Source organism: Alosa pseudoharengus, unplaced genomic scaffold, assembly GCF_046254945.1.
Source record: "Alosa pseudoharengus isolate Yale_2024_CS ecotype anadromous, Long Island Sound unplaced genomic scaffold, YU_APseudo_1.1 YU_APseudo_1.1_scf_7, whole genome shotgun sequence".
Lineage (NCBI taxonomy): Eukaryota > Metazoa > Chordata > Actinopteri > Clupeiformes > Clupeidae > Alosa > Alosa pseudoharengus.
The window spans coordinates 11,552,208-11,572,788 of NW_027468859.1; the positions used below are offsets into that span (position 1 = coordinate 11,552,208).

A 20,581-nucleotide genomic window follows, 5' to 3' on the forward strand; every position below is an offset into this window, starting at 1 on the left:
CCTAGGGGGGCTCCCGTGAGGAAGATCGCAGGGTCCCGCCACCAGCGTAGGGCTGCGAGGCATTGTGCAGTGATATAGCGCAATAGGAGATAGAATTTATCTGGACCCCCAGATATTCTATCCTCTGGCAGGGTGTCAAACAACTCTTTGTGAGATTGATGTTGAAGCCCAAATTTCTGAGGTGGAAGACGAGACGAGCCATGTCTCGCTCCGATTGCTCTCTGGTTGAACAGCATAGAAGGTAATCGTCTATAAATGCTGATATCCTGAGCCCCGAGTGTCTCAGTGGAGCTAGAGCAGCCTCGATGCATTTGGTGAAAATTCTGGGGCACGAGCGCATACCCGAAAAGGACTCTCAGGTATTCGTAAGCTGTGCCCTGATGCGAACCTCAGATATTTCCGGTGTGCAGGTATCACGCCTATGTGGAAATATGCGTCCTTCAGGTCTACCGTAGTGAACCAGTCCCCTGGCCGGATAGAGCTGAACAGTGTTTTGTGAGTGAGCATTCTGAAGGTGAATTTTCTTACATGACCGTTCAGAACACGCAAATCGAGGATGGGGCGAAGCCCCCCGTCCCGTTTCGGAACCAGGAAGTAACGGGAGTAATGACCCTTCTCCATTTCTCCCTTCGGGACTTTTTGTATAGCTCCCTTCTCTAGAAGGGAAGCTATTTCGGCTTCCAGAACGCGAGCTGATTCCCCCTGAGCCTCTGAAACTAAAACCCTGTTGAAAGGAGGTGGTTTCTTTATTAACTGTAATCGAAGGCCCTTCGATACGGTGGAGAGTACCCAGGGGGGGGGGGGTGCCACACGCACGCCAGGCTTCTATTTGGGGAGCAAGGGGGCCGATGTGGTTTATTCGTTGTGTTGGAGCGCCCTCCTCTGGCGAACACGGATCGTGTGCCAGAGGGAGGTGAAACACTTCGTGTGAATTTCCCCGCACCAGAGGCTGAGGGCCTGGGCGAGGGCAAAATTTAAATATGTTTAATAACGGCTCTATAACAGAGGTTATCTGGCGCCACCGGTCACACTTTTCTCCTCTCCAGCGGAGCTCCGAGAGGGGCTGGGGAAAAAGTGTGTGCGGGAGTGCTTGTGAAAACTGACTGTGAGATGGGGAAGTTGAACTGGCCATGACACATTGTAAACACTTTATTCACATTACCCTGCAGTGAGACTCCGTGAGTGACTGCGAGGGGTGACTGCACTCGATTACGCTCTCTTTGTACACCGGGGAAGCCGGGCTGGCTGAAGCACAATGAGCTGGGGTTTCTGGTGCTTGCAGACGCCTCTTCTTTTGCGGAGGGGGCGAAGCGCTGCTGGCGGGGGGGAACAAGCCAGGTAGCCCTAGGAGCTGGCTGATCATCCCGTTGGCGAGAGACACCTAAGTATCCCCTGAGGGTTACCAGGCCGGTGCCTGGCGGCGGCCGCGAAGAAGGTGTTCCTCGCCCAGGACCTCGGGCCTGACGCCCTAGGCTGGGTGTTCGCGGTCTGCTCAGCCTGTTGGGGTCTGGGTGGCCTGACTGGCTGCTGGAATCCCCTCGGCTGCTGCGGGGATGGTGTCGGGGCGCGAGCCGTCGAAGCGGGGTGGGGTGTCTGTTTGCGAGGCATACATACATCGAACGCCAAAATACCGATGCATTTATTTGACATATCGCGCTTTGCGCTGTTAAAGGGAATGACAGATGTCATTCTCATTGGTTTAAAATGATGTTACGCCCCAAACACACCCATATGACTGATTAAAAAACCTAGGAACACCTTGTTGCGCCATGCGCTCCACGTTTGATAACGAAACCCCTCCCAATGTGAACTGGACATCCTACTAAATTTGAATAGACTTTTGACGAGTGACGATGCACTTTAGAATGTCATGATAGGGCCCTCTGGCATAATTCAAACCTGGGTCCGATTTTTTATGTCCATACTTTCTGCAGGGACAAAAATTAAGAATGGGTAGAGCATTGAATAGGCTAGCTAAGCTTTTATGCAGTATAATGCAGTCATGTGTATAGTGTCACGTCATTGACGCCAAAGTAAACCTGACTACTAACAAAGCTCAACATTAGGCTAAGTGTCGGCCAACATGGACGGGATCCTTACCGAGTTAACCACGTCAGAGCCCGTTTACGGAGAGCCGGTTCACTCCCTATTAACTCCATTGTACCTGCAATCTGTTGCAGTTCTGCTAGGGGCGATCACAAATAAGTGCAAAAACAATGGGGGTCTATGGAGCTAGACGGCTTAATGTGTCTCTTTCACCTGGTTGTCATTACAAAAAATAGAAGATTTGATTGTGGTTTCTGCAAGTTCAATATGGATTACAGGTTAAAAGTGAATGAACGAGTACTTACGTCCTTTTGATTTCTTACAGGTTGAGTCGTTGTTGCCCACAACACTAGCTTTCTGCTAATGAATGACGTCATTGACACGTTTGAAAAGCTTTTTAGAACAAATAAGTGATGCGTCATGAAGAGGAAAAAAGTCGCACTGGACCATACGTTTATTTGTATTTTACAAAATCCAAGACCAAGAACAGACATTTAATCTGGAAAGGCAAGTTATTCAACTACACAATAGCCAGGGTTCTCAAGTTTTGAGCTCAGCATGGAGTGAGCTTGGGGGGGGGGGGGGGGGCACTCACTCACTCACTTAATGTTTGGCTTGTATGCTAAATCATGTGCTCATTTTAATTGTTGTAAAATGAGTGTAGAATCGAATAAAGTAAGTGCAATATTTACTAAGATGAGTGCACCAATTACTAAAATATAAGTGCACGATTTATTAAAACTTGCGCACTATGTAGCAAAAGGTGCGCACACATGGACGGGTTATCAGCCAGTGGGCCCCTAGGCACAGATGTGAAAAGGGCCCCCCTGGCCACTTCAAAAGGTTGGTAACTCAGCTTAGTTAGGGTGGTCTGGGGGCATGCTCTCCCAGAATAATAATAAAGAAAATAACGACTTCTGGCAAGTGTTTTTGGAAAGAAGCATTAACCCTTTGAGACCTTGAATTTGTCATTGTAATCTATACATCCTATATCTTGTTTTTGTTTATTTTTCAGGACAGTCTGGGATTTGTACCAAGGGGGCAGGCGAATTCCCGGAAGTTGAACCACCCATGGAGCCGTGGTTATCAACTCTCTGCTAACCCCATAGAACGCCCATTCATTTGGGATTTTTTTAAATAACTTCATATAACATATAAAGTGCCGACATTGTAGCTTCTGTATTATTTACATGAAGGCAAAATAGGCTCAACTACCTCGTACATAACGTTGGGTTCCCATAAGAAGAATAGTTAGCATGTCCGGTTGTAGGGAAGCTAACTTTTGACGTAATTTGACGCAATTATGCCTGCGTCTTTCTGTCGCACAGTAGGGAAACAACCGTATTGTTTGGATAAGAAGCTAAGTCTAGCCAGCACGGAAACAAAGCTATGTAGCCTACAATACCATTGTATGTTAAGGTAAAGCATTACATAGAGGTAAGTAAACCTAATAAAAAAAATGGCACTAACGTTAATCATTTCAGAGGTTTTCGATGGATTGGCTGTAGGTCGGGAGAGTAGAAAGACGATTAGGCTAAAACTTTTTTGTTTTGTTTTACCATGATTGTGTTTGAAGATGATTATGTCTGGTAGTTTCAACATTAACACGACTTGATATCACAATAACTAGATGTACCGCAGAGCGGTACAAAATATGACCGCCGCCCAGTCCAGCACATTTTTTCCACAAAAATAAATCACACTGAAAGGCATATATGATTCTAACTGTCTCACAAAATTGCATTATTTACACTCAATTCTCACTGGTATCTACTAGACCTAAGTACCAAAACATGATTAGTTCATAGATTTCACATGTAAAATTCATTTTATACAACGCCACCCCCATCTTGCCCGTTCATAATTCTGAGAAATTCTTGAATTGTGTGCATGTGTGCGTGTACATGTTTATGTTTATGTGTGTGTGTGTGTGTGCGTGATTGTGTGTGTGCCTGCGTATGTGCCTGTGTTTGTGCATGTGCATGCATGCGTACATATGTCTACTGTGTGAGTATGTGTCATACGTATGATTACTGTGAATGTATGTGTGTGCGTGTGTATCTGTTTATGCACATGTGTGCATATGGAATAGGTTAACATGACCCCTGGAGGCAAACATATGGAAAACATTTGTCATCCTAGGCCCTACGGTTCTCAAGATATTCACAGAAAACTCTGTTGGTGTACGGTCACTAAATGTACACATAAATGATTTTATTGTAAGGCCCCCCATGAATGAAAGTTCACGAAACTTGACATGCATTCGGAGGGTGTCATAATGATCCTACACTTTCAATTTCGTGCAGTTTTGACCATGTCAGCACGAGATATTGTGATGAAAACACCTAATTTTTTGCTTTTTAATTTTTAACTAGGTGGCGCTATACATGAAATAAGTGGTAATGGAATGGGTTGACATGGCCCCTTAAGACCAACATACAAAAAAAAGGTGGTCCTCCTAAGGCCCTACGGTTCTCGAGATATTCACAGAAAACTGTCTCCGGCCACCTATAGGCCAGTTGGTGTATAGTAACATAAATTAATTTATTGTGTGGCCCCCCATGAACGGAATTCCACGAAACTTGGCGTGCATTCAGAGGGTGTCATAATGATCCTACACTTCCAATTTCATGCAGTTTGGACTATGTTAGGTCACAGATACCTGCGATTACAACACCTCATTTTTTGTTTTTTGTGTTTAACTAGGTGGCGCTATACATGAAATGAGTGGTTATGGAATGGGTTGACATGGCCCCTTGAGATCAACATACAAAAAAAATGGTCCTCCTAAACCCTACGGTTCTCGAGATATTCACAGAAAACTGTCTGCCCTACCCTCCTTTCGGGGGGGTCCAGTCCAGCGGGGGGGCTACAGATAAAAAAAAAATATATATTTTTTGTTATATCTTGTTAACACAAAATAGGGGCTACGGGTTCACAAAATAGGGGCTACGGGCGGCCGGATCTGGATCCTGGATCGCGCTCAGACTAGCATTGCCTGCTCATAAAATAAGTAACCTCAGCTTGTTTCCTTATCAATGAAGGACGCACGATTTATAGTTTTTCTTTGCACAAAGTGAGGAAAAAAATATTTGTTGTGGTGTGCGGTGTTTTACGACCTTATTGTAGCGCCAAGGCTATTTGCCCCCGTGTTGGACTCTCCCCTGTGTGTCTACACTTGCCATTACACTTCAGTCCAGCAGATGGTGGTGGTAATGCACTCCGTGTGCAAACTGCCAAAAAAAAGCTCACCGAAAAAGAAGGGTTCACTGGCCTGTTCTTCTTCAGTGAGTTTTTTTTGGCAGTTTGCAAACGGAGTGCATTACCACCACCATCTGCTGGACTTAGGTGTAATGGCAAGTGTACCCTTTAGCCTCATTCTGGCCGCCGGGTGAATAAGGCGAATTATGCAGATACCTTGACATCCCTAGAATCTCTGCGTGAGAAATGCAAGGTGTGGCGTGTGAGCGTGTAAACTTGTTGAATTAGGTGTGTCCAGGGTGCGATTTGTGTAAAAACCAGAGGGGGGGATGATTTTGATTTTGATGCATTAAACATTGTTTGCTGGTAACCAGCCAAAAATAGCCTACAGATTCTTACGTGCGTACATTCTCTATTCTCTCCAAAATGTGCCCGTTCTATAGGCTGGCCAAGTGCGTAATTCTGCGGCATAAAGCAGATGTATTTGTTTATTGTACAGAAAAATAAAAATAACCTGTCAAGCAGTCAATTGACTACATTGCAGTCAATAAGTAGGGCAAATTACGAAACCAAAACGTGGGTCATAGTTTTCTAAGCCTCTGCTGTAAGGCCAAACCCATGAACAAAGACGCATTGATATCTGCAATAGTTTTTTTTTGGCGAGCTCACAGCCGAACGAGTCATAGCACTGAAGGGAGAGGCAACTGGCATGTGATCTCCCCACGGGCCAATGGATGTACAAGTTTTCTCCTGTGCCTACGATATTTAATCCAGTGTTTTGTCAAGTTGCAAAATGCTATTCGTTTTAACGAATTTTTTATGATAGTATGAAGTACTTTTTGTATAGGGTACTATCTTAATTGCTTTATACTCAATACTTGACCAATGGCTATCTGTCTATTGAAAGTGAGAATGTGGCATGTGATCTACTGTGTAGGCTTCATAAAATAAAATAAACAGATTGCTAATGGCCTACAAGCTGATCTGGGGTGCGTTTCCCGTACAACTAAGGAGGTTAGCTTTTTACTAACAGGATGCATCGTTCAACTAACCAACATGTAAGTTACGGCTGTTTCCCAAAACTGTCGTACTTACATAGTACTGTACGTTTGGACCATGATAGTTTCCAAACTTCAGTAGTCTGGACTAAGGTGGTTAATGATGTTTAGTAGCACGTGAACGGGCACCTGCACACTGTGGCGAATCTGGGTTAAGATTTTGACAACAATATTAACATCGTTGTTTACCTAAGTTTATCTTTTGTGCAGATCATATTATCAAAATCAGAATCAGCCTTCTTGGCTTGGTTTGCGTAAACTAACAAGGACCCCCCCCCCCCCCCCATGAAAATCAAAGGCTACATATTCTCAGCTGACTCGTCAAAAAGTGCGCACCACCTTATTATTATCTGCAGGTATGTGACTTTTACTTACGTGCACATGGCTGCAAATTGACTTTTAATTTATGTATTTTCTGCCTTGGGCATTTTAAAATATGGATGTATGGTGGTTAGAAGTGTAAATATCAATTAGAAACCTAAATATATTTATAATTATTAATTTGCAAACAAATAACTGGCGTCAGTGACGTCTACCACAGGTCGAGAGGTGTAGTTGTAACTACACAACTTAACGATAGTGGTTGCGAACGTTTGTTGCTATGGTTTTGTTTGTAAGTTCCAAATATGAATGTAATTCTGCGGCATAAAGCAGATGTATTTTACAGATGTGTTTATTGTACAGAAAAATAAAATGACATGTCAAGCAGTCAATTGACTACATTGCAGTCAAGAAGTAGGGCAAATTAATTTACGAAACCAAAACGTGGGTCAGTTGTCTAAGCCTCTATAGCGTACCCTGTTAAAAACGTTGCAAAAGCCTACCCAAGGCTACAGATTAATTCTGAAGAGTTATTTCTCTACTGGATCAATTATCACACCACTGTTTTGATTTGCGTAGTTGCGTTAACCCAACACTGACAATAATGTAGACAGCAAATTTCGATTTCCGTTACCACCGTGTAGTCAAGCCTTAAGCCATACCCAAGTAGCCTAAATCGAGGTAAATCGAGCTTTTTCAGAAGGGGCGGCAGGCAGAGCGATGTACAGTGGCAGAGCGACGCACAGTGGCTGAAAGTGGTACTAAAGCTTCACGCAGCTTCACGCCTCATAATGCGCGACTGAAGTGGCCATTTGAAAGCGATGCCCACTGTATCTTCCCTAAAACCTGCTGAAGATCAGAGATAAAGTCAATGGCGGAGGTTACTAATATAAACATGTCATAAACATGTTACATACTGTAATACGATAAAGGCTACCTTGTTGTACCTTGTCATAGTCATGGTGGTCAGTGTTCAGGGATACAGCTGAATCATGTGACCATTATCATTATGCAGGACAGATCATAACCATGATCTAATCATGAACTATGTACACTATGAGTCCAATTGATATGTCCGTACAAAATACCAAATGTGTTGCAAGCTTTCATTCATTCCATAAAAATTACGTTTCATATACTTAAAATTACGTCAAAGTGAATCTCCGTTTGTCTCTAATCACAATCGTTTAGATTAAATGCATGCCTTTTGTACCCTGGAAATCCAGAGTTCTCGCGAGAGCACATTGAAATTGTCTCTGCGAGACACTCTGGCAAAGAGCAATGATGCACGTTACTTTTTCCCCTTGCATTCCGGGGAACCAGCTAAACTGACGAAGACAGCGCTGCAACGTTGGAGGACAGTACACGTTGGTCGTAGTGTTATCCGATTGCGTCGAAGTCCCGAAATCATTCAGTGTAAACATGGTCTAGTGTTATCCAATTGCGTGCAGTGAGATTTTTAAATGCATGCTTGTTGCCGCCCCTTGAGTTGGGCCATTACATTGCTCTTTGCCAGACCCTTAATCTTTCTAGACAAAGGACCGTGATTATTTGCAGGCAATACTGAGATGAGTTAGCTCACTTGCTAACATTAGCTGGTTCTTACCTTGGAGCAACGAGACATTCAGCTGCGAATGGGGCCTCCCACACTGCTTAATCCACTCTCAGCATTTGTCAAGCTTGCTGAATTGCTTAATTACAACACACTAGGGACATTAGGCATCGGACAAACAATAGCACCACCCAGAGGCCAAATGACTCAAACTTCACTAAACTAAGGGCTTGTTTACACTTATCTAGATTTTTTTAAAAACTGATATTTTTGTATGCGTTTTTTTTAATCGCATTTACACGACATGCGATTAAAAAATATATCCATACACACTGGAACGCAAAATGATTCCAAAGGCGAATGTTGACGTAGAACCTAGAATAAAGTCTTGCCTACTTGTCTGCGTTGCTCGCCCTCCCTCCCTCCCCTCAATTAGCCTAATGGCAGGAGACGAAAGACGCATTGGTTTACCAGTGCTAGTTTATCAGTTTGGCAGAAATGACATGCACAACACAGTAGGCTATGATAGGCCAACAATATACAGTATGAGATAGAGATGAGTTGTCAGTTATGTTATATCGTGTTATGGCAAGCATCTATTAAAATGTGCAAAAGCCTACAACATCTCACGGTTCATTTTACACAAATGAATCTGTAACATGCCAGTCTGTAACACGCCAGGCCAACAGATTGCGCTAGTCAAAGTTCAATCGCATATCCGAGAATAAATTTAGGTAAATTTAAAATGTACAGAAGGCTACGTGTTTTAGGCTGATTGAATCGAAGGGAAATATGGCAAAAAAAAATAATCAAAAAGCGACTCATACATACACACTAATAGCCTATAAAACATTAGCTCTCGCCCATGTTCATTTTGACAAAGTAGGCCTAGCCCTTGGAGGAAAAAAGGTTGGCGACACCTGCTTTATATCAACACCAGCAATTGCCACTTACACCCAAGTCAATAATGAAAACACGGATGCGCTGTTAGATGTTGCACTGCATGCTGGAATGACGGATGTCACTCATTGGTTTAAATACACCCAAAAGACACCCATGACTGGTTAAAAAACGTAAGAACTGTTACATGCGATAGGGTCAAAATGCTTAATGACAAAACGCCTACAGGTGTAAAAACATTAGGCTACATTTATTTAGCTATCCACAACGTAAACAGACGATTTTAAATGCCGTGTAGCCTACGCCCACAGACGCCATCCTGCGATCTTACATCCAGGCCTAGGCTAATTCATAATAAGAATATATCTACATTTTAATAAAGACATGTAATAACACTGCCGCAGACATCCCAATTCTCCCGGAAGTCTCCCATATTGATAGCGGCTCCCTGGCCTGATGCCCGCAAATTAGATAAAATCTCCCGGAATCTAGAGCGAGCGAGTAAAAGCGCGCGCGCAAGACCGAGACTTCAAATCACGTATGTATCTGAGTTTAGCGCGCACACGACGGAGAGAGAGAGAGGGAGTGGTGGTGCACGTGTGCCTGAAGCAAGACACATCCTGATTGGCATGTTTTGCTAAATAAACCGGTTTCAGTTTTCAATGATGTCGGGCTTTTATGTCTTTTATCCCGAACTAAATTAATCAGTTCAGTGTATCTAGGAACAGGAGCGTCTGGCAGAGTCAGAGTGCCCCAAAAAAATGAACATTTAAGACCCATTTCGCATCAGACTACACAAAAGTGTACTGTAGGCCTACCCTTGTCTCAAAAGAGTCAAAAATAATGATACTGTAGCGTCGGTGGATGTACATGTTTAACGTTGAATGAGTGTCTCCCAGAATGCAGTGCGAGTGAATGCTAGAATGTGTAATGTCGGTTATAATAGTTGTAGTTACGTTTACCATGTTGTGTATTTGTTAGCGTGTTAGTCTCTTTGGTTGTACCTCATGTGCTTATCCTCGTGTTGATGTGTGTGGTAAACCCTTATTGTGTGTAGTATGTGCAGCTGAGACTACCCCTGTGTTGCTCTATGTAGTTGTCTGTGTCCGTATGAGTCTTCCTGTTCCAATAAATGGCCGTCCTGGCCAAAGGTGAATCTTGTCTGAGGGTGAGATCGCTACATTGGTGTCAGAAGTGGGATGGGCCCCTTCCGGGGCGCGAAGATCTACGCCAGATCAAGATGGAGAAGAAGGCCGAAGACCAGACCAGCAAGATGGCGGCGAACCTCAGCAGATGTTCCATTGGTCCTTTTAAGGACTAGCCAGCTCGCCGAGCTCGCCACTTCGGAGGATGGAGGACCTGTCGGCCCGGCGCGGGACCTGTGCAGGCGACCAGCGGGACCAGCCCTGCACAGCCGACGAGAGCTGCCAGCGCTGGAGGAAGCGGCCCCGGCTGAGGAGTTCCCGGCTCGACGCCGATGTCGATGCTGCCGTCATCCGAGGATCTCATCCATAGAGAGCGCGAACTCTCTGACGACCTTGGAACACGACCACAGCGGCCGGGTTTACACCGCCAGCTACGGAAGAACTTCCAGAGAGTCAGCTGCCGGTCGAGAGTGTGATGGAGTCATAGCTGCTAGTTCGGGAGCTTGCGGTGCTCCAGCTAGTGACCAAGAGGGTAACGTCGACCTGTAGAGCCTTGGGAGCTATCGTTTTGTGGACTGTTTGAGATTTTAAGTGCGCACGTTCCGGTTGACGCAAGTCTGCGCAATGTTTTTCATGTTTTGTGTGTGAGTTCCTGTGTGTCCCGAGCCTGCTGAGAGGGTCGGGGTCTCCATTTCCCGCCACAGTGGAGCATTGTTGTGCTCGAGAGACAGCCGACAAAAGTTCTACAAGAGGGCAGCGCGAGGAGGGACCTCGACGTGGACTGCTGACCGCCTGGAGATCGGCACACTGTGGACAGGTGGCAACGGCCACGAGCTGTCACAGTAGCCAGAGGGGGCTACCGAACGTCCAGGGGTTCCAGCGTATCCGGGGGTTCGGCTTGCAGTGGGACTGTTTGCTGCTGTTTCAGGTAGCGCAGCTGCACGGCGGGAAACCGAGGGCCCAAGCGACACCACGACCCACGTCTGGCCGGTTCTGGTGCTTGTTCGGGGGAGAACTGACGTGACAGAGGCAGCCGAGAGCCCTTCCAGTCGGGATGGGTTATCGTGCAGCCGGAGGCTTTCCGGTCACTTGGACTAAGCACTGGGATTGACACAGACGCAGCCGCGAGCGGTGAGCTGAGCTGTCATTGCCGGGGACGACAATGGCTCGGGAGGGGGTTATGTAGCGTCGGTGGATGTACATGTTTAACGTTGAATGAGTGTCTCCCAGAATGCAGTGCGAGTGAATGCTAGAATGTGTAATGTCGGTTATAATAGTTGTAGTTACGTTTACCATGTTGTGTATTTGTTAGCGTGTTAGTCTCTTTGGTTGTACCTCATGTGCTTATCCTCGTGTTGATGTGTGTGGTAAACCCTTATTGTGTGTAGTATGTGCAGCTGAGACTACCCCTGTGTTGCTCTATGTAGTTGTCTGTGTCCGTATGAGTCTTCCTGTTCCAATAAATGGCCGTCCTGGCCAAAGGTGAATCTTGTCTGAGGGTGAGATCGCTACAATACTGTAGTTGCATGCTGCACTGTTTGTAACAGTGACCTAGTGGCGAGTTGAACAAGTGTCATTTCATGTGCATAATACCAAAATAGTATAGCTAAAAACTATAGCTCACTAGCAACTAGGCAGTTAAGTGGTAACCACAATTTTCTGGGGGCGACACTGACAAGATACAATGTCCGTCCCTGCAGACTGTTGTCCTAGTGTCCCTGTACCAGCATCACTGTAAGGTCTAAAATTAGCTACACTAAGAGAGGGAGATATATGCAGCAACAAACTGCCTTCCCTCTTAGTGAGGGAGAGCTTGCCTCTCTGACCTCCAATAGGCGTACTTCACACTCAGATCTATCACAATAGCAATAGTTTGAAATGGACCTGTAAATGTTATTCTGTCTAAGATTTCTTATTAGTATTATTTCATGAAAACATTTAATTCAGCAAAAATAATCTAATGAATTCGATTGTTGTGAGTAAACTGAACATAACATTATGCTCCAACAACACAAACCAAGATTTTCAGGTGTCACCTTCTACTCTCCTTTTCTATACCTGTGGAGCTATACTTGTCGTCTTGACCGTCTGTGGAAACCTGCTTGTGATCATCTCCATCTCACACTTCAAGCAGCTCCACACACCAACAAACTTCTTAATTGTTTCTCTCTCAACAGCCGATCTGATTATTGGCACAGCTGCTGTGCCATTTCTGTTGGTGTTCATGAATCCAGGCTTGCACATTGATACAACCCTTTATTACGTAGCCTTAATGTGTTTTGCATATGTTACATTTCTGTCTATTTACAATGTGGCTTTAATTTCCCTGGATCGGTTTTATGCTTTGAGCAACCCATTTCAGTACTCAAAGAAAGTCACAGTCAAAGTCATTTCTATTGTAATTTGCTCAATGTGGTTTATTTCATTTATGTATAACCTGGCTTTTGTTTATTTCGATGTAATAAGCACAGATGAGCTTGGGATCTGGGCAAACATAGACTTCATAGTCTCTTTCCTCTTACCATGTTGTGCCATCATTATTTTGTACATCAAGATATTTGTTATTGCTAGAAAACATGCCATAAGCATTAGGTGCACCAGAGAACAACACATTTCAGGTACTACAAAGTATAGAGAGACTTTTCCTAGAGAACATTCAGAGAGGAAAGCTGCCATGAAACTTGGGATTCTTGTCATTGTGTTTGTCATGTGTTTATTGCCATATTTTATAATTAGTCAGTTAAGTACCATTGTTCCAGCTACAATGGTTGTTCACGTTAGAGATGCAACTCTGACTATATTACAACTGAACTCTGCAATTAATCCAATAATTTATGCTCTCCTCTACCCCTGGTTCAGAAGATGTGTAAAGCTCATCCTCACATTAAGGATTTTCCGTCATGATTCCTCTCTCAGAAATGTACTTACAAAAACTGGGCCACAGTGAAATATCTAAAATATTCAGCTCCTCTCAATGTATGTCGTTTTGATTATATGTAATAATGCACATGAGTAACATTTCAGTAGGCCTAAGGCTGAAGGATATGTATTATCCTTTAATGCATAACAATGGTCATGAGAAAGAGAACATTAGTGAAAGTGACCGCCCCGACCTCAACTGTCAAAAACTTACACTCCCAATTCCATTATTTTTTATCTTTCATAGAAACTCTCATGCATTGACTATGAAGCACAGCATGTTCTGGCCAACTCTGATTGTATGCCTCCTTGTAATCTATAAATAACTATGAATGTTATCTACTTATGTTAAATCTCGAATTGATCCATACAGTAATGGGCAGCCGTCTGATTATAGTACAATTTTGTGCATAGCAGTGTTTTTGACTGAGGCCCACTTTAATACAATTCGGTGAAATGAAATGCAATTAGGTGAAATTGACACCCTCAGCCTAACCAGCTTTGTCGTGCCAGTCAGGTCTAGTTCCCTGTTCCCACGCCTGTGCCCTTTGGTTCTTTGTCTCTTTTCTCTCCCTCAAGTGCTATCGCATTTACTTCCATTTGGGCTGGTTAATAGAGTTTACAGTTTATTCATTGTATGTTTTAACAGGTTTATTTGGACATACAAATGTATTTTGTTTAATTTACATTCAACCTTTTTTATTTTAGTTATTCTAGTGTTATTTACCGTCTTGTTAGGGCCCGAGCAGCAGGTGCGAAAGCGCCATTGTTTCTGTAAGTTTTATTATCATTAGAGCCTGAGCACCAGAGGTGAGAAGCCCTATTGTTTGTGGAAGGATTGTTGGGGGCCTAGCAACGAAGGTATATAATTAATAAATTAATATATGTGGACATTTAGTGACTGTACGAAATTTGTGTAAAAATGTAGGATCATTATGACACCATATAAGTGTCAAGTTTGTGCATGCCAAGTTTCATGGAATTTCGTTCACGGGGGGGGGGGGGGGTGGGGGGGGGCATACAATAAATTTAATATATTTGTACATTCAGTGACTGTACACTACGCACGCACGCATAAAGACACACACATGCACACACACACATAAACACACAAGCACAGACACACATCGGACACACACACACAGTACACATGCACACACACGAATGCACATGCTGTGAGGGGGAAATGACAAAGATGGAATGATGATAGAAATGTTCTTAACCCAGTTTTAATGTCCTTGGTTCTTAATTAACTCATTGTATTGACTAAGTCATGTGTGTGTGCAGGGAGGTGTAATAATACAATGATACAATGATATTACGATACGATGCAAGGTATAAATGTGTGTATGAGAAATAACTGATTGTCTCTTTGGTGCACAGACTTTGTCTCTGTATCCTGATTGTAGGATGCATATGATACCTCTCTGCAGAGATTAATAAACTACTAACAAGAAAGACAAAACATACACAACTAAAACCTCTCATACACTGGTGAAACCATTTATATAAACTATTAAGACGCTCTCACACTCATAGTAAAATGAACTCATATAAACTACTGAAAAACATCCTCTCACACACACATACTGTATGAAACCATTCACACACTATGAAAGCCTCACATGCACAAGTGAAACATTTTACATACACTGCTGAAACGCTTTCAAAGATAGGCCTACTAGTGAAATGCACTCACATACACATATGAAGCATTCACAAACTATAGTGAAAACCTCACACATACAGTAGGCTACAAAACTGAAATGCTCTCACACAAACAAATGAAATATTAGCTTCTCAAATACACAACGAAAAAGCTCTCATTGAAACTAGTGAAACCTTTTACATACACTATTGAAACGCTCACTCGCACACTAGTGAAATGCATTCATATACATAACTGAAAATGTACCTCTCACATACACATTTGAAATTCATTTACATACGATACTGAAAACCTGACACATATACAAATAAAAAGCGCTTATATACACAACTGAAATGTTGTCTCACAAACTGCTGAAAAAAATAGTTTACATAACCCCGGTTCTCTGATGAGTGAGGTATCTCACTATGGGAGACGCCCTCTGGCATGACCGACCACGGAAGCACCAATTACACCACGTCTGTCGCAGACAGACCAATCACAGCTGTGATACGGAGGGCCGCCCTCCATATATATACTACAGTATCAGCAGCTACTCGTCATTCATAGCATGCGCTCTTCCCCGTGCGTGAATGCAAGAAGGGAAGTGTGGTGAGATACCTCACTCTGTTATCAGAGAACCGGGGTTATGTAAATAACCTAACGTTCTCTTTCAAACATTCGCTCGGTATCTCACTATGGGAGATATAGCCAACTCCCGGATTGCATGCTCGAGTTCGCAACAGACGTGACATGCCAACTTATAACACACATTGAACACTATTTGAGTTTGGTGTCCAAGTCCGACCAAACGGGCACCAACACTGAGGACTGCGTGAGCCAGTGAGGGCGCAGTAACATCCAGTCTATAAAATCTCATAAACGTATGGGGATTTTCCCAGCAAGCTGCGGCGCAAATATCACGGACTGATATTCCTCTGAACAGCGCCCAGGACGTAGAAATACCCCTTGTAGAATGCGCTCTGAGGCGCACCGGGAGCGGCACGCCCCTCGCCTCGTAAGCCAAACCAATAGCCTCCACCATCCAGTGAGACAAACGCTGGGATGAAATGGGGAGCCCCTGATGTGAAGTAGCCCATGACACGAACAGCTGACTACTTTTCCTAAGTATCTTTGTCCTGTCCACGTAAATGCGTAAGGCACGGACTGGGCACAGGCAATGGAGCCTCGCCTCCTCTCCTGATGAGAAGGGGGGCAGGTGAAACGCATCCAGGTCAAAAGAATTACACCTATAAGATGATTCAACGACCTTCGGAACGAAAGCGGGGTTGGGCTGTAAAGACACTTTTTTGAACGAAGGGCTAAATTGCAAGCAAGAGGGATGCACTGACAGGGCCCGTAATTCACTCACTCGCTTAGCTGACACAAGCGCCAGTGAGAGGACAGTCTTGAGCGTAAGAAGCTTCAACTCGATTCCGTCCATCAGTTCAAAAGGCGGATGAGAGAGCGCCTCCAGGACCTCGGACAGGTCCCAGGACGGGAAAAGACGTTTTGTCGCTGGGAGTAAACGGCGTGCCCCCTTCATAAAGCGACACACCAGAGGGTGTTTGCCCGCCGACGCTTTGTCGAACCCCACATGACAGGCGGAGATGGCTGATAAGTAGACTTTAATCGTGGAGAAGGCCTTACCCTTGTCCAACAATGACTGTAGAAAACACAGCACATTAGCAACATCGCATTGGAAGGGCACGATTTATTTGTCATCACACCACTTTTCAAACACACGCCATTTATTATCATATAGGGCGCGTGTGGAGGGTGCTCGATCGCTTTGAATGGTGGCGATCACATTATCGGGGAGACCAACCGCATTCAAGTTGAACCGCTCAGGGGCCAGACCCAAAGAGCTAGCCGGTCGGGCTGGGGATGAAATATTTGACCTCGCGCTTGGGAGAGAAGGTCCCGGCGCAGAGGAAGCTGCCACGGCTCTCCGTAGAGGAGTTGCGTTATCTCTGATAGCCACATCCTCCCTGGCCAAAGGAGGGCTATGAGAAGCAGTTACAGGCCGTGCTCTCTTACCCTGGCGAGCGTGGGTGAGATGAGACTCATCGGTGGAAACGCGTAAAGCAGCACGTTTGGCCACCACAACACAAGTCCGCGCGCTAGCCTGTGAAGCTGGAGAGAGCGCGTCCCACCCTGTCTGTTGATGTAAGCTACCACGGTCGTGTTGTCCGACCTGATTTGAACATGACAGTTGTGGATGAAGGGGAGGAAGTGTTTCAACGCCAAAATCATCGCTAATAGCTCCAGGGCGTTTATGTGGTGGCTGCGGAGGTGCAGATGCCGTTAACTGTTCTGCTCCCCAGCCTGTCAGGGACACGTCTGTTATTACCTTCCTCAGAGAAACCATACCTAAGGGGGCTCCCGTGAGGAAGATCGCAGGGTCCCGCCACCAGCGTAGGGCTGCGAGGCATTGTGCAGTGATATAGCGCAATAGGAGATAGAATTTATCTGGATCCCCAGATATTCTATCCTCTGGCAGGGTGTCAAACAACTCTTTGTGAGATTGATGTTGAAGCCCAAATTTCTGAGGTGGGAGACGAGACGAGCCGTGTCTCGCTCCAATTGCTCTCTGGTTGAAAAGCATAGAAGGTAATCGTCTATAAATGCTGATATCCTGAGCCCCGAGTGTCTCAGTGAAGCTAGAGCAGCCTCGATGCATTTGGTGAAAATTCTGGGGCACGAGCGCATACCCGAAAAGGACTCTCAGGTATTCGTAAGCTGTGCCCTGATATGCGAACCTCAGATATTTCCGGTGTGCAGGTATCACGCCTATGTGGAAATATGCGTCCTTCAGGTCTACCGTAGTGAACCAGTCCCCTGGCCGGATAGAGCTGAACAGTGTTTTGTGAGTGAGCATTCTGAAGGTGAATTTTCTTCAATGACCGTTCAGAACACGCAAATCGAGGATGGGGCGAAGCCCCCCGTCCCGTTTCGGAACCAGGAAGGAACGGGAGTAATGACCCTTCTCCATTTCTCCCTTCGGGACTTTTTGTATAGCTCCCTTCTCTAGAAGGGAAGCTATTTCGGCTTCCAGAACCCGAGCTGATTCCCCCTGAGCCTCTGAAACTAAAACCCCGTTGAAAGGAGGTGGTTTCTTTATTAACAATAATCGAAGGCCCTCTGATACGGTGGAGAGTACCCAGGGGGAAAAAGTGTGTGCGGGAGTGCTTGTGAAAACTGACTGTGAGATGGGGAAGTTGAACTGGCCATGACACATTGTAAACACTTTATTGACATTACCCTGCAGTGAGACTCTGTGAGTGACTGCGAGGGGTGACTGCACTCGATTGCGCTCTCTGAAGCACAATGAGCTGGGGTTTCTGGTGCTTGCAGACGCCTCCTCTTTTGCGGAGGGGGCGAAGCGCTGCTGGCGGGGGGGAACAAGCCAGGTAGCCCTAGGAGCTGGCTGTTCATCCCGTTGGCGAGAGACACCTAAGTATCCCGCCTCTTCTTGTTCCCCTGAGGGTTACCAGGCCGGTGCCTGGCGGCGGCCGCGAAGAAGGTGTTCCTCGCCCAGGACCTCGGGCCTGACGCCCTAGGCTGGGTGTTCGCGGTCTGCTCAGCCTGTTGGGGTCTGGGTGGCCTGACTGGCTGCTGGAATCCCCTCGGCTGATGCGGGGATGGTGTCGGGGCGCGAGCCGTCGAAGCGGGGTGGGGTGTCTGTTTGCGAGGCAGACATACATCGAACGCCTCGTTCTCCTTCTTCTGCAGGTCGCACTTTGTGCGCATTGCTGCTGGGCCGAAAAGCACCTTCGGGTCAACCTCGGCATCAAGGAGATCCACCTTTTCTTTGTCGTTTAGGCTTGATAGATTCAGCCACAATGACCTCTCACCCACGACGGCCAGTCCCATGGTGTGGCCGCAGGTTTGGATCGCGCCGCGTGAGGTGCGGAGATTCAAATCTGTTATGTAGCATATCTCCTCCCAAAGGGCTGGATTCGGGTTTCCGGAGTCCAGCTGGGACCCCATCTCGTCCAGCAGCTCGGCTTGGTAGGCTGTTAGAAGAGTGGTAGCGTTGAGGGCTCTAACCGCGAGGCCAGACGACTTGTAGATTTTCTGATAAATGGACGCCGTCAAGCGGTCCATTTTCCCTGGCAGTGTCAGGTTACCCGCGGAGAGGGAGGTTCTCCGGCTAGGGTGTAAATGATGAGCGACGGACGCCTCGACTGCCGGTGGGGCAGAGAGCCCAAGCTCGTCCATCCCCTGGACATCCACTGCGGAGAAACCTTTGACAGGCACCCGATGGGAAAAGGGTTTGTCCCAGAAACGCTTCATCTCGGCTATGCACGCCGGAATTGCGGGAAGGAGTTGTTTCGCTGGCGGGGCTCGGGAGGGTAGGCGTTTTCCGTCGAAAATGTCTCTCGCTGCACCCGCGTCTTATACAGCCATCTTAATCCATAGCCATCCAAGACAATGTTGATGGTTGCATGCATGCATATTACATGTTCACAAACTGGTGTAGTGGTAATGCATGAAATAGCGCGGACATTTTAAATTGACACTCTGGGCTGTATTTTGGGCACCAGGGCATGGCGTAAAACTCATTTTTCACCCGCGGAAAGTTTAATTTGGTATTTTGCACGTTTATTTTTTAAACATTGCGCCCAGGGGTGTGGCAATTAACAACCTAGGGAGGGGCCAGGCGCGTTGTCTAAATATCGCTATCGTACACCACCTAAACCTGGTCAGAAGTCAATGGCGAGTTGTTCATATGCTATTTTAAGAGCGCATGTCAACAGTCATTAGCAGGTGCACGCACCATCCTTCTATCATTCATGAACGCACACCAGCGCACGTCCATGCAAAGCATTACAAATTGCACGATTACAATGGGAAACAATTAGAATAAAGATATGAGTAGTTATTCACCATCATTTGCAAATTGGTAATGACGGTTAAAAGTGATTAGGGGAGAGGCGAGAGACATGTATGGAGCACAGCTGAAGACGCACTGTCACGAGATATAAGCAACTCCTCTGCAGGATAAATGTTGTTTTATTCAGTCATTTGATCAATATTAGGGTAAGTGTTGCTTTTTCCAGCCTATGTTTTCGAAGGTAACCCATTGTCAGTCAATAGTGAAAGTAACTGCATATAACTGTCTTCGTTGACTGACACCTTGGTAAAGTTAGTTTCACTTTGCCAATGAGTTCAAATAATAGACGAGTGCAAATGCGTGAAGGCTATGCTAGGTTTTAGTAATGCATGGTTTAAGAATGACTATTTCATACGGTCTCGCAAGCAACCTCCTTCAAATGCGCCGTTGAATGCCAAAATACCGATGCATTTATTTGACATATCGCGCTTTGCGCCGTTAAAGGGAATGACGGATGTCATTCTCATTGGTTTAAAATGATGTTACGCCCCAAACACACCCATATGATTGATTAAAAAACCTAGGAACACCTTGTTGCGCCATGCGCTCCACGTTTGATAACGAAACCCCTCCCAATGTGAACTGGACATCCTACTAAATTTGAATAGACTTTTGACGAGTGATGATGCACTTTAGAATGTCATGATAGGGCCCTCTTGCATAATTTTATGTCCATACTTTCTGCAGGGACAAAAATTAAGAATGGGTAGAGCATTGAATAGGCTAGCTAAGCTTATATGCAGTATAATGCAGTCATGTGTATAGTGTCACGTCATTGACGCCAAAGTAAACCTGACTACTAACAAAGCTCAACATTAGTGTCGGCCAACATGGACGGGATCCTTACCGAGTTAACCACGTCAGAGCCCGTTTACGGAGAGCCGGTTCACT

General features: G+C 45.4%; 2 pseudogenes; both read right to left on the bottom strand.

Annotated features, from left to right (window-relative positions):
• Position 1: 1 nt before the first annotated feature.
• Positions 2–1,608, bottom strand: LOC143110332 (uncharacterized; annotated as a pseudogene).
• Positions 1,609–10,388: 8,780 nt separating this feature from the next.
• On the bottom strand, positions 10,389–19,089 carry LOC143110333 (uncharacterized; annotated as a pseudogene).
• Between the last annotated feature and the right edge of the window lie 1,492 nt (positions 19,090–20,581).